This window comes from Grammomys surdaster, unplaced genomic scaffold (assembly GCF_004785775.1).
Source record: "Grammomys surdaster isolate TR1022 unplaced genomic scaffold, NIH_TR_1.0 129, whole genome shotgun sequence".
Lineage (NCBI taxonomy): Eukaryota > Metazoa > Chordata > Mammalia > Rodentia > Muridae > Grammomys > Grammomys surdaster.
The window spans coordinates 9,747,544-9,760,484 of NW_021604587.1; the positions used below are offsets into that span (position 1 = coordinate 9,747,544).

Below are 12,941 nucleotides of genomic sequence, written 5' to 3' on the forward strand. Positions count from 1 at the left end.
TGGACAGTACTTGCTGCACAAGCATGTAGGCTTATGTTTGGATCCTATGTAAAAGTCACCCAAGGCTGAGATACTAGTGATGAGGTTTGGAGACAGGTAGTCCCAGAAGACTTATGACTAAGAGCCTAATTGACATGACAAGCACCAGGTCCAAGGAGAGATGCTATCTCAAAAAATAATGTGAGGAAGGTCAGAAGATTAAGTGGTGATTAAAGTGGAGAAATAGAGCAGAGGAAGAGGTACTGGGTGAGGTTATCCAACATGGGGATCCTTATAAAATGCCGCCAATTAGTAAAATAGTTTCCAAATACAACTTTAAAAATAAAACAAGAGGAAGTTCAAGCAAAATTACCCTGCATGGGTGGATAATGTCCCTCCCAGAAGATATGGATCATTAAATGAAAACTATAATATGAAGCAGGAGATACCTTACGGCAGTAAGGTATACTATGAAGCAATAAGATGGCTTACTGGCCAGAAATGCCCCAGAGGTCTGTATATTAATTAATGCATTTGATGTTCCTTTGTTATCCAACCTAAGTAAATGGAAAGACTCTATTTCTGAAGATACAACATATTTTATCTGCAGGACATAGAGAAATTAATCTCAAACCCAACAGGAAACTTCCTCCTGGCTAGATTTCTCAATGATGGATGGCACTGTACATGTTATGTAGACAGAAAGACATGAATGGTCTTCTCCATTGCTGGATGCTGCAATACTCACCTGTCAGACAAGTTTTGTCTCCTGGTATAATAGTAGCATGACCATTATGAGATGACAAATGTTTTCTAATTGGATTTAAGCCTGCTCCAGAGGAAGGAATTTCATGCCTAGTACTGTAATATTGAACAAAGGCAGTGATCAGAGGCTTTATGGTAGAATCTACTATTGTCATTTTACCAAATTATTATGCTGTCAAATTGCCTTCTAAATATTTAGTCTTAGACCCACAGACTGAGATGATCTCAGTGTTGATCGGGGAAGCTTCATTTGCAGGTACATCATTCAAAAGAGAGATGCAAAAATGGTCAAAGTGTTAATAATAAGAGACTGAGTGCTCAGCCCTGATCAGGACCCCTATATTAATGACCCTCTACCCACCTATTGCTTACAGGAACATTACAGAAGACAAGGAACACAGAATAATGAATGTAAGACAGGGAGGAACACTATGAAATACTGTCTTCAGGATATAACATGGCCATTACAGTCATGAACTCACAGCAGCTGTGGTTACCTGCACAAGACCTATATAAAATCAAGCCAGACAGAATTTTCACATAGATGGTGTAGAGGATCACCGAGCCCCACCAAGTATTGAGAAACAATAGGTAGCAGAATGTTACATGATCAGGGGCAGGGGAATTGTCATTAATTTTTTTGAGGACATGATCACTGGTATGTTTCCCATGGTCCAGTGGATGGCCCTATACACATGCACATATGAGCAGCACTAAGTATATTTAGTAAGACACACACACACACACACACCCCACAGATACACATACACACAAATGTATATATGTATATGACAAAAATAATAAAGTTTAGAGGAGTTTTGGGGGAAAGCACGTGGTAGATAGACTCATATTTCATTGTATATGTCTATGAAATATTAATGGAAAAAGAAAAGCGATAAAAATAATAAACAGAACAGAGAATAATAGGCAAAGATACTCAAGTCGACCTCTGCCTCCTACATGTATACATAGATACACCACACACACAATTAGAAACTCAAACCAGATTCCTTTGCATATTTATCATACTTTTTTATTTTTCATGAATTTTTAATACTCATCAAAAATGCATTAACAGTTCTGTTTCACTTCAGCCTGGGGATCATTTACAAGTGATACTCACATCAAAACAGCAGAAAGTCTGCCTCAGCTACAAAGTTTGAGTGGGTTTAGAACAGAAACTCATTACTATCTCACTTAAGAAGTCAAAATTTATTAGGAACTTGATCAAAATTATATTAGTTTCAATAAAATTCTTACAAACAGACAAACAAACAAACAAAAAGAAGTCAAGTGTGAATTTATCTTCTGAAATTTTCCTTACCAAAAAGAATTCTGAAGAATTATCTTGGAACAATGAATCATGGTCTTAAGTCACACTGAAGGACAGGGAGGTCTTTATTCCTGAAGATTTACATTTTAAGCAATATACACCTTGTTTTTCAATATATAAGTCCTTTATTGCCCAAATTGTACTTGTGATCAGGATCTTGTTTCTGGAGCTAGGAATCTGAGGCCTCACTAGTCAACCCGCTGCACGGTTCCCTTCTCAGACACATAGATGCCATCCAAAAACTTTCTGATATCTTTGTTTTTAACTGCTGTAGCTTGCTGAATCAGAGCCGCTGAATTTGAAACAAGTTCAATATCATTTCCTTCAAGGATTAATTGATCCTTCTGGGCTTGGGAGACAGAACAAGCAACACCTGTCCTCATCCGAACCCTGCGGATGTATTTTTCACCCAAGAAATTTCGGATTTCAACCAAAGACCCATTCTCCTGAATAAGGACATTGATGGGGAAGTGAGCGTACACAGACCTCATCTTGTAACGGAAGCCAGTGTAACACCCTTGATCATGTTCTGAACGTGACTGCAGATGGTTCTGACAGTGCCCAGTTCCTTTCTGTTTCCCCACCATTTGTCAACCCGGAGCCTTTTCTTTTTCTTTCCAAGAAGACTCAGCTCTACGTTGATGTGATTGAAGTCCCTCCGCAGAGTTCCCCTGGGGCCCTTCACAATGACTGTGCGCCCCTTCAGAGTGATGTTAACATTTTCCAGAATGTCGACAGTCTGACTGCTGAGGATGGTCTTCATTCTCGCAGTAGATGGGGCAAAGAGAGCAGTATACACTTTTAACATCAAGTTATTTGATATTGTTAAGAAACCTCTGCAGTGAGAGCAGATTATTGTCATTTGCACCCAAAGAAAGAAGTAATTATATACTAATATTTCTGATTGCTGCACACAGAACTTCATCTAAGATATTTATGTAGAAAGGGCCTACATTCTCAGGTGTCCTTCCACTGAACTCTTTCTTCCTGGGTTGGGAAGTGCGGGAAAAAGGTAGAATCTCTGTGACAATTGCCATTGCTATCATAAGTAGGCCTACTTTTATTGTGTCTTTATTCAAGAATATTTTGATCTTTCATAAGCCTAAACTAAAGTTCTACCCACATAAATTATGACTTAATTGGTTTTGTGAGGGTCTTTGAAATCAAAAACAGAAAAAAAATGTATTTCTTTCATTCAAGATCAAATAAGATAGAAATAAAATCCTAGAGACATAACAAATATCCTCCTATACATAATGTATAACATATAACAATGAAAAGTTAAACATGCATTTAATCAATGGCATGCATAATATGATGGTTACTTGGACATGATGGTTGACTTTAACCCAGGAGGTCACCAAATTAGAACTCTGTCTACAACTGAGAAGTATTTTGATGGTCAAACTTAGGCAAAGACTCTTTGCTAATTCCAAACTTGTAGAATTAATCTGCAGTAATAGTCAAAAAGTATTCATTTGGTCCAAAATGTGAGAGTAAATAGTGGCATGTTTGACAATATGAAAGTAAGTACATATCTGACCAAAAAAATGAAATAGGAAAGAGAAGAAAACATAGCAGACAAATGCAGATGCTAATGTAATCGAGGCACAGTAAAAAACAAAGACTTGCATTAGAGATACAGCTATCAAACTAGCATCCATGGGAAAATGGGAAATGTGGAGTGCAGTGTGTAATGTCCTCAACTTTCAAAATGATATGTCAACAGACATCATGGAATGCTAATAAATCAAGAAATAGTAGTTGTGCTATGTGAAGCTAGGGAGGTAACCAGGTAACCAACCTATGAGAAAAAAATAGAAACAGAGATGAGCCCAAAGAGGAAAGAGATACATCACAAGCTTCTTAATTCCCTGTAAATTCTAAAGCCTCACACTCATTATTTTTTACAGATGGAGTATAGAAATAAATGAATAAATGATAGAGAAACATATTACATTGATTTACAGCTCATCACAGAACAGAGAACATCCATTTATAACTCTGATGATGAAAAGAGCTGGGGGTTAGAAAAAAGTTTTTCGCAAGTATAAATTGCCAGCCATCTCTGGGATACAGGATAGTGAAGTGATCTGGGTTCGACAGCTATAGGCAGAGGGAGGTCTGAGCCTGTCTTTGCCACTAATATTAGAGATATTGGCCTCCCTGAGGCACTGTTGCACAGAGAACGAGAAAAACCCAGACAGATACACCCGGACTTATCATGGAGCAGCTGTGTTATGTTCGGGTTAATTCTGAATAATCAAGACGACATGAATCTCATATGCAAATCAAGTAATTCATGTAATTAAAGGAAAATGAACTGGGGATAAACAAGAGGATGGGCCTTTTCAAGGGTGTGTACAAGAGTCCAATGTCAGTAGCTTCACTTAATAGAAGCCACTGGAGATTCCTTGGAAGAGTGAAGCTGGTGGAAAATATGGAGCTAGGAGAAAGCTTATCACATTCTCAACTGTGCATTTGAAAACAAACAAAATATTTCCACAAGTATAAATATGTTTGAAAATAGAGCCTTCAAATTAATACACACACACACACACACAAACATATAACACACATACAAATACACACACAAAGGAGTGCAGAAGTAGTGATCTGAGTGGAAAATCACAGCAATTGCCCTTTGTGGTAAAAGGTTGCATTATAGGGGAAAAAATTTTGTCTCAGACTATTTGCCAGGAAGGAACTTTTAAACTCAAAAAATATAATAAAAGTAAGAGAATGCTGGGGAGTAGTTATACTATTATGACAAACAAAAGTATCTTCATTTTCACTGATCTGAATTGGAAGCCTAACATTTCCTTCAATTATAAATGAAAGCAAGTGATCACAAATGTGCTGGTTATCTTTGACTTTTATACCCATAGAAATTGCAGGTGACTTGGTACCACATTCTTCTTCTTGTTACTGTCTTAGAATGTGGTTTGCAGTGAGTGTTGTTTCAATAAATACCAAAGTAGTTTTTAAACTGACAACTGGACCTAATTATTTGAAGTGTTCACAAATAAACACATAATTTTTCAGAGTTAAACCCATTAATTTGTATAATTAATGTGTGTTAATAAACAAAAAAAGAAAAAAAACTATATTGGCTAAAGATTAACAATGAAGTTCAGTGGTAGAGTGTTTGTCCCAAGGCTGAAAGAAGAAAATTAAAATTGGCTGAGTAGGGGTTACCATCTGGGATTTGGGGTCTCCTACAGAGCCTCAGGTTGTGAGTAAATGATAGTTGGTAGTTGTTTGTGACTTCTGTAGGGCCGAGTCTATCAGCTCCCCCAAGCTGTGCAATCTTTTCTGTGTGGTGGTATTTTCTACACGTGGAAGATTTTCTTCTACCTGGGACAGAGGATCTGATTTTTTTTTGTAATTTCTTCTTGGGTTCTAAACATTCCTTTATTTTTTTAAGTTTTTATTATTATCATTAATTGGTTATTTTATTTATTTACATTTCAAATGTTGTCTCTTTTCCTGGTCCTGCCCCCACTTTGCCTCTAAGAGAGTGCTCTCCTACCCACTTCTGTCTTACCTCTCTACCATCCCCCTACGCTGGGGCAACAAGACTCCACAGGACCAAAGGTATCCCCTCCCATTGATGTCAGATAAGGCAAATCCTCTACTACATTATGTAGCTGGAGCCATGGACCTATCCATGTATACTCTTTGGTTGGTGGTTTAGTTCCTGGGAGCTCTGAGGGGTCCAGTTAGTTGATATCATTGTTCTTCCTACAGGGTTGCCATTCCCTATTCAGTACTTCCCCTAACTCTTCCATTGGTTTCAGTACAGTTTTCCCCGGCTCAGTCCGATGGTTGGCTGTGAGTATCTGCATCTGTCTTAGTCATATGCTGGTGTCCTCTCAGAGGCTCCTAGGCTCCTGTGTACGAGTACTTCTTGGCATCAGCATTAGTGCTGGGGGTTTGGTATCTACAGATGGGATGGATCCCAAGGTGATGTGGTCTCTGGATGGCCTTCCTTCAGTCTCTGCTTCATTGTCCCTGAAATTCCTTTAGACAGGAACAATTCTGGCTTAAAAATTTTGAGACGGGTGGGTGGCTCCATCCCTCAACTGGAGGCCATGCCTATCTGCTGGAGGTGGTCATAAACACTCCTCTAAGTGCAAAACTTATTAAGACTGAGTTCATCCTAAAATATTTTCTCTTTTAATTAGTAGAAAGTCAGCTTATTGGTGACCTTTTAGCATCTTCAAACTTTCCTACCATTTCTGTATCACATGGCTCAGTCATGGAATAGCTGTAGGTCCCTATTAATGGTATTTTGCAAGATCTGTCCACCAGGGAGTAGGTACGCTGGGAGATACCACGTAATTCTTCCTTGTATACTGCCCCTCAACGAAAGATAAGGACAGAGATTTTGAAGCAAGATCAAAGCTTGAGGCCAGTTTCCTTCCATTTTAACTACAGTTCTAGTTCAAAAGCAGCTTCAATGTACTAAGTTATTTTCATTTCACCAGGTGATTGATGACTTATTTTCACCTAGATGCCCCAGGATCTAGCATTCAACCTCTGGCAAAGTCTTCATGTTGGTAAATCACTAGTTTAACAGGTACTAATTAAACTTCCTGGAGGAAAGGATGGTTGGGCTACAAAGTGAAGCAAATGTTGTAGTTATGTGAGGATGGAGGAAAGGCATTGGAGCCACAGATACCTGAGGCAGAAGTGAGCAAAATCAGGAAGGGAGACCCGGTGGTTGATGCAGAGAGAGGAAGGGAAGAGTGGATTGGAATGACGCTTCAGCTCTAATATCCTAAGAGAATGCAGGCATCTTTGTAAGATGGACTCTGACCTTCATTTTGAAAAGAATATTCAAGGTATAAGATAAAAGGAGATGGAGAGGGGAGGGCAGGTAACACGTAGCCTGGTGGGAGCTGTGAAGAGGCCTTTTGTCATTCTGCTCTTGCAGTGTACAGCAATGTAATGAGAGATGAAGGGAATGCTCTCTGTCTGCCCTGGCTGACAGAATAGACTGTAACCACATGTGACCACTGAGCACTCAAAATCTGGCTACTAATAGAAAGAAGCTGAATTTTAAGTTGTATTTAACTATAATTTACTTAAAAGCATGTTGCAAAACTGGGTGTGGTACCTCAGCCCTGTAATCCTGGAATCCAGAGACTGGTTCAATGCAAATCCAGTCTTGTCTGCATAGTGAGTTCATGACCAGCCTGCGTTATATAAGAATACCTAGTGTCAGCTACATCCCTCTACATCATCATTATCATCATCATCATCATCATCATCATCATAATTTGTAAGAACTAGGGTTATAACTTAGCAATGGAATTCTTGTCTAGTTTGTAAGAAATTTGGGGTTCTATTGCTAGACCCACAAAAATAAAAGTATTCATTCATATGGAGTTAGGAGCATCCATCATAACCAACAGAGAGCTTTAGGAGAGAAGTGGTGAACTGTCCTGGTTGAGAGATGTATAAAGAATACAGTGTGGTGCGAATGAAGTTTATAGAGCTATGTAGCCATAGCTTGGGTGTGACTGGGGATAGGCAGATGGGAAGAGAGCTGGCAAGTGTTATGCCTGAGTTTCATGGTTAATCACTGGGCACTGATTGCTATTTAATCCTTGGAAATATTTCTTTCTTGTCAGCAAATATCAACTTACAGATATCACCTAATAAAGGTCACCTTGCCCTGTTAGCTATGGGTAAGTGCAACAGCTTTTAGGGAGAAGTAAAAAAGAAAGCTTGAGACAGAAAGAGGCTGAAGAGTCTAAGTCCTAGAAAAGCAGAAATGGGTTTTGTTGAAGTAGATTCTCCTACTTAATGGTTATGCCTAAGGCCTGTACTCAGCTGTGGTCTGCCTCTCAAATTCTGCTGAGTAAATCTTTAAGAACCCAGAGGCTGATTTGTATTAGTTTGACAACTCTGCACTGGCATGACTCATCAGCTGAGATGGAGGTTTAGGTGTTATAGCCACATTGGGTCCAGAGCTGACAGCTCATGGGTGTGAGGGGTGACAGCATTCCCATCTCATGACGATGAAGACCTTCCTCATCACAGAGAACTGCTTAAGTATCCACGAGAAGAATCTTTATTTTTCCCCTCAGAAATCTGATTTACACTAAAATGTCAGATCCAGAGCTGAGCATTAAAGCTAAATTCAGATTGGAAATGCTAAAAATACAATTACAGTTAAAAAACCTCCACAAATTAATTGACTGATTCAGTACCCCAGCTTGAGAAATGCCATTCAGAGTAGGGCATGTGCCATCCAAACTCTGAGATGTGCCTAATGTGTTTGCCTAAGCTTTGCCTACCCAGAAGCAAATGTAATGAGTTTGCAATGATTCCACATCATCAGAAGATGGAAAACCATTGAAACTGGTCCTGTCTTTCTGATGGAGGGGGGAAAGTTTCTATATTAAAAGCCTGTACTGAAGATTTGGGTTTAGAGGAGACCAAAGAAAATGTCGTTCTTCGTGGAGACAGACACAGTGATCAGGCCTAAGATTATACACACTTTTATAATACCACTCTAATTCTAAAATATAATAATTTTTCTTCAGAGATGTGAGCCATGACTATGTAAATGCCTTCCTCATCATAATTAGTTTTCTGAGTCTCAAGTATTGTGGGATACAAACGGAGACAGGAGCTGTTAAACAGATGCCTAAAATTCCTACCTGGGTCCTAATTAAGGGAAAACGATAGAAAAAAAATGTGCTGATTCAACTAGATAAAGGGGAGGAACATAGAAGGAGGAAGGAGATAGGAAGAGAGAAGGAGGAAGGAGATAGGAAGAGAGAAGGAGAAAGGAGATAGGAAGAGAAAGGGAGGGAGGGAGAAGAAAGGGATGGGAAAGTATAAGGTAAAAAGTTAGAATCTGGGGCTGGAGAGATGGCTCAGTGGTTAAGAGCACTGACTGCTCTTCCAGAGGTTCTGAGTTCAAATCCTAGCAACAACACAGTGGCTCACAACCATCTGTAATGGGATCTGATAAACTCTTGTTCTGATGTGTTTAAAGACAGCTATAGTGTACTCATATACATAAAATAAAAAAGTTGGAATCTGAGCCAGTAGCAGGGATGTTTGCATTTCTGTTCTCTGCACTTCGCATGCTGCTTCCATTGTGATGAGCAGCTGGCCCTTCCTCATGTTCACATTTACAGTCACACAAAGTGACTTGCTTAGGGGTAAACAGCAAAATTGGATTTTAGTGAAATCTAGAAATCTAAATATTAAAACACACACATTTGGTACACAATGATGTGTACGCTGCCTTATAAGCCAAAAATGTAGATGCTGTGTTTGTGTCCTGAATGTACACACATACGGGTCACATACACATGTAAATAACTTAAATATCAGCACAGTTCCACTGAAATAACAATGAAACTGAGGCGTTTTTCCTCTCACTTCTTCATGGTGTTTCCTCTCAGCTGCTCCATTTGGGTATGTGTATTAAGAATTGATTAAAAAAAAGTTGGAAAAGAAGAGAGAAAGAATTGATGAAAAGCCAGACTAGAGGAGTGCCTGAGGTTTAATGGGTCCCAGAATAGTCTGGGTACATATAGCATAAAACTGTGTCTCTAAAATACTATGAAAATTACCTGTATATTAAATAATTCACATTGCAATAGTTCATTGTCATCTATATCGGCTTTATTAATAATTGTTAAATTTTACCCTTTTTTGCATTTTTGAATAATTTGAGAGCAAGAAAGTTTAGTTTTCTATGTAATTTTAAAATCATCGAAGCCTAGTGAAAGTGTAAAATACTCCTTTTAATTTTAATATTTCCCATGGACTCAAGAATATCCACAATATGCAAATATATGCAAGTAGTTTGGTATTAACATATTGACCCAGAAGCATTGGCCTGGAAACAAAATAAAAATAAAAACCAGAGAGTGGTTGTTTAAGTACCAAGAAGAATGAGAATGTTGGCTGGCTGCCTAGTGCTCGTCGTTTGCTTCCTTCCGCTATTTTTTCTATGACACAGGGACATGTTTGTTGTCCTACCCCACTGCTGTTTGCAAGGCAAAGTTCTTTTCTCGAGAGAGAAATTCAGTGCTAGACCAACAATGGAAAAGTTCCAAATTACATTTTCCTCTGAATGCTTTCATAAAACTATGTTTAAGGAAAATCTCTAAAATGCATTAACATTTTTTTGAAATTAAGATATAATTGCACCATTTTGTCCTTTCATGTTTTTGATCCCTCCAACCTTTCTTACAGACCTTTTTGCTCTCTTTCTCTCTCTCAAATCCATGACATTTTTCCTTTAATTGTTGTTACACACACACACACACACACACACACGAATGTATATATAGGTGTGTGTGTGTGTGTGTGTGTGTATGTGTGTGTATGTGTATATGTTTGTAGAGGAGTGGTTCTGATGCTTTGAATTAATCAGGAATCTGTATTTACTGATGCTGAAGGTCATTGCCCCTAATTGGTTTTAAATCTATCAATAAAGATGCCAGTAGCCAATGGCCGAGGACAGGGCAGAACACAGAGTTGCACAGGTAGGACATAGTGAGAATCAGGGAATTGAAAAAGAAGGAAAGGACACAGTAGTGGCAGGAGAAAAGGCCAACTAGCCATGTGAGTTTTCAGGTAAGTGGCCACTGGCCATTCCCCCATTTGGGCCTGGGATAGCCGGGAGAGGTTTAGGAGTGCCCAACCATTGAGTTAGCCAAGGCATTTCAGGATTAACTAGTGTGTGTGTGTTTTCTATCCGAGGATCCAAGATAGCTCCTGAGCAGCTTCGCATGTGCAACTCGCAGGGAACTTAAAGCAATGTAGACAAAACAACATACTACATATGTATGTATAATATTTCATATATTTTTTCAGGACTTTAAAATGTGTTTTATCATTTCTACTGAAGAAGATACCTTGTTGTATGAGATAATTTAATAATACTTTAATCAACTCAATTACTTGCTACCCAGTAGCAGGACTCTTCTAAGGAGTAAAGATATAAGCACAGCTATAAAATATACTTCCTGCCGGACAGATTCAGTGTTTGGTGGGAATTTCATGAAAGTAGAGTTTACCTAAGATTTCTTTTTTGCTTTGAGACAGGGTTTCTTTATATAGCCCTTGCTATCTGGGAACTCTCTGGTAGATCAGGTTGACTTCATACTCAGAGAGATTCTCCTGCCTCTGTTTCCTGAGTGCTGGAATTAAAGGTGCATGCCACTACAGGAAGTTCTTTAAGCCAAAGTGGAGAGGTATGCTAATAGGGAAGAAAAAGCAGAAGGTGGATCTTTAGAACCTGATCAGGCATAAAGGTGAAGGTGTTTTGTGCTAAGATCCTAGAGAAGAGAGAGGCTACTTTCTCCCATGGCTTCAGTGAGAGCAGACACATGGAGCCAGGTCCTTATTATCACCTGTTGTGACTTGGAAGAGAACAAGAGCCACAAAGAAGTCTAAGAGAGAAAGTAGGACAGCTCTGCAGCCAGAAAGTTGCTGAATCTGGCTTGCTGTTCCTTGATGCTTTTCTCTTAAGTGTTAAAGAAGGGATCACATTGTGTAGCCAGACAAGGAAAGGCCAGGGTCTTCTGCATTCCCAGCCCCAGGATGGGAGCTGCAGAGCTCATACCGACTGCCTCTCAGCTGAGGACTTCATTTCTTGAAAACTCTGCAGGACAGAGTGATCCAGTGGATGATGGGGAACAGCAACACATAAGCACTTTTCAGGGACACTGCTCTTATGTAACATGCAATGAATCTTGGTGGAAATTCTAACAATATGGGGCTAGAGATAGACTTTTAACAAAAGTCAGCAGGCTGCGAGAGGCTGAAAGTGGCCCACAAACGTGTGTCTTACATCCTCTTACTATGAGGGTGTTTGGCTCATTATGTTCTAGCCATCAGCCACTTTCTTCTCAGTTACATGACTCACCATCCTCCCAAGTTCCATCCCCAGTGAAATGGCTTGGCTGGCAGCATTTCCTGGGGGACAATCTGCCTGTGGATTTTATACCTACAGCAATCTGGAATGGAAGATGCTCACTCCATGTGTGGCTATAGTCTTAGGTCTCTAGAACCTTAGGGAACATTGTAGTGTTTGCAAAATGGTGCCAATTAATTTAAAAGTATAGTCAGGAAACTCTTTGGCATCTGATATACCTGGATAATTTTAAAAGGTGATGTGATCCAGGGACGGATCTTGGAGGGAAATAGGAAGCCTAATCATACTCCAAATTCTTTCACAGTGCTCTGAGATCCAAGTGCAAATAAGTTCCTAAAACTTTTGCATCGTGCCAAGATATGCATATACTTAATTCACCTACATGCACAACACATGCATGCATGCATGCACATGAACACTCACACACACCATCATTTCTGACTTTTTCTTACAGCATAAGGAGATTTCAGTAAGATAGAGAAAACCACAAACTTTGAACAGAAGAAAATGATGAAGTATGCTATGTGTGCTGCCTTGCAAAGAAAAAAAATCTATTTTTAGACTTTGAATTAGCATTAACAGAAGGCAGAAGTGGGGGATATGCAAGAACAGGAGAAACAGCAGAAAAGCAGTGGGGGTTCATGAAAGCCTCTGTGGGCTCCCCATTTCCATCTCTTTCCTCATCCACACCTTGAAGCAGGGTATAAGCCTGCACAGAAGGAGGGTGAGGAACAACAGAAGAGGAATGGGTGCTGCAATATTTGCCTTGTCTCAACACCAGCATTTATTTAGATTTTATATTTTATCCAGTCCACATCCACATCTCCTGAAAATGGACTTGCAGTTCATAAGGACTTTGATCAGAGGATGTTCTGAGGCATAGGATATGTACCTGTAAAGAGGTGAGAATGAGGGTAGTAGGCAGAGTTAAAATTCTGCCCAACTCCC

At 39.3% G+C, this 12,941-nt stretch overlaps 1 pseudogene; it reads right to left on the reverse strand.

The window, feature by feature from the left end:
• Nucleotides 1–2,265: 2,265 nt before the first annotated feature.
• On the reverse strand, nt 2,266–2,840 carry LOC114610713 (annotated as a pseudogene).
• Between the last annotated feature and the right edge of the window lie 10,101 nt (nt 2,841–12,941).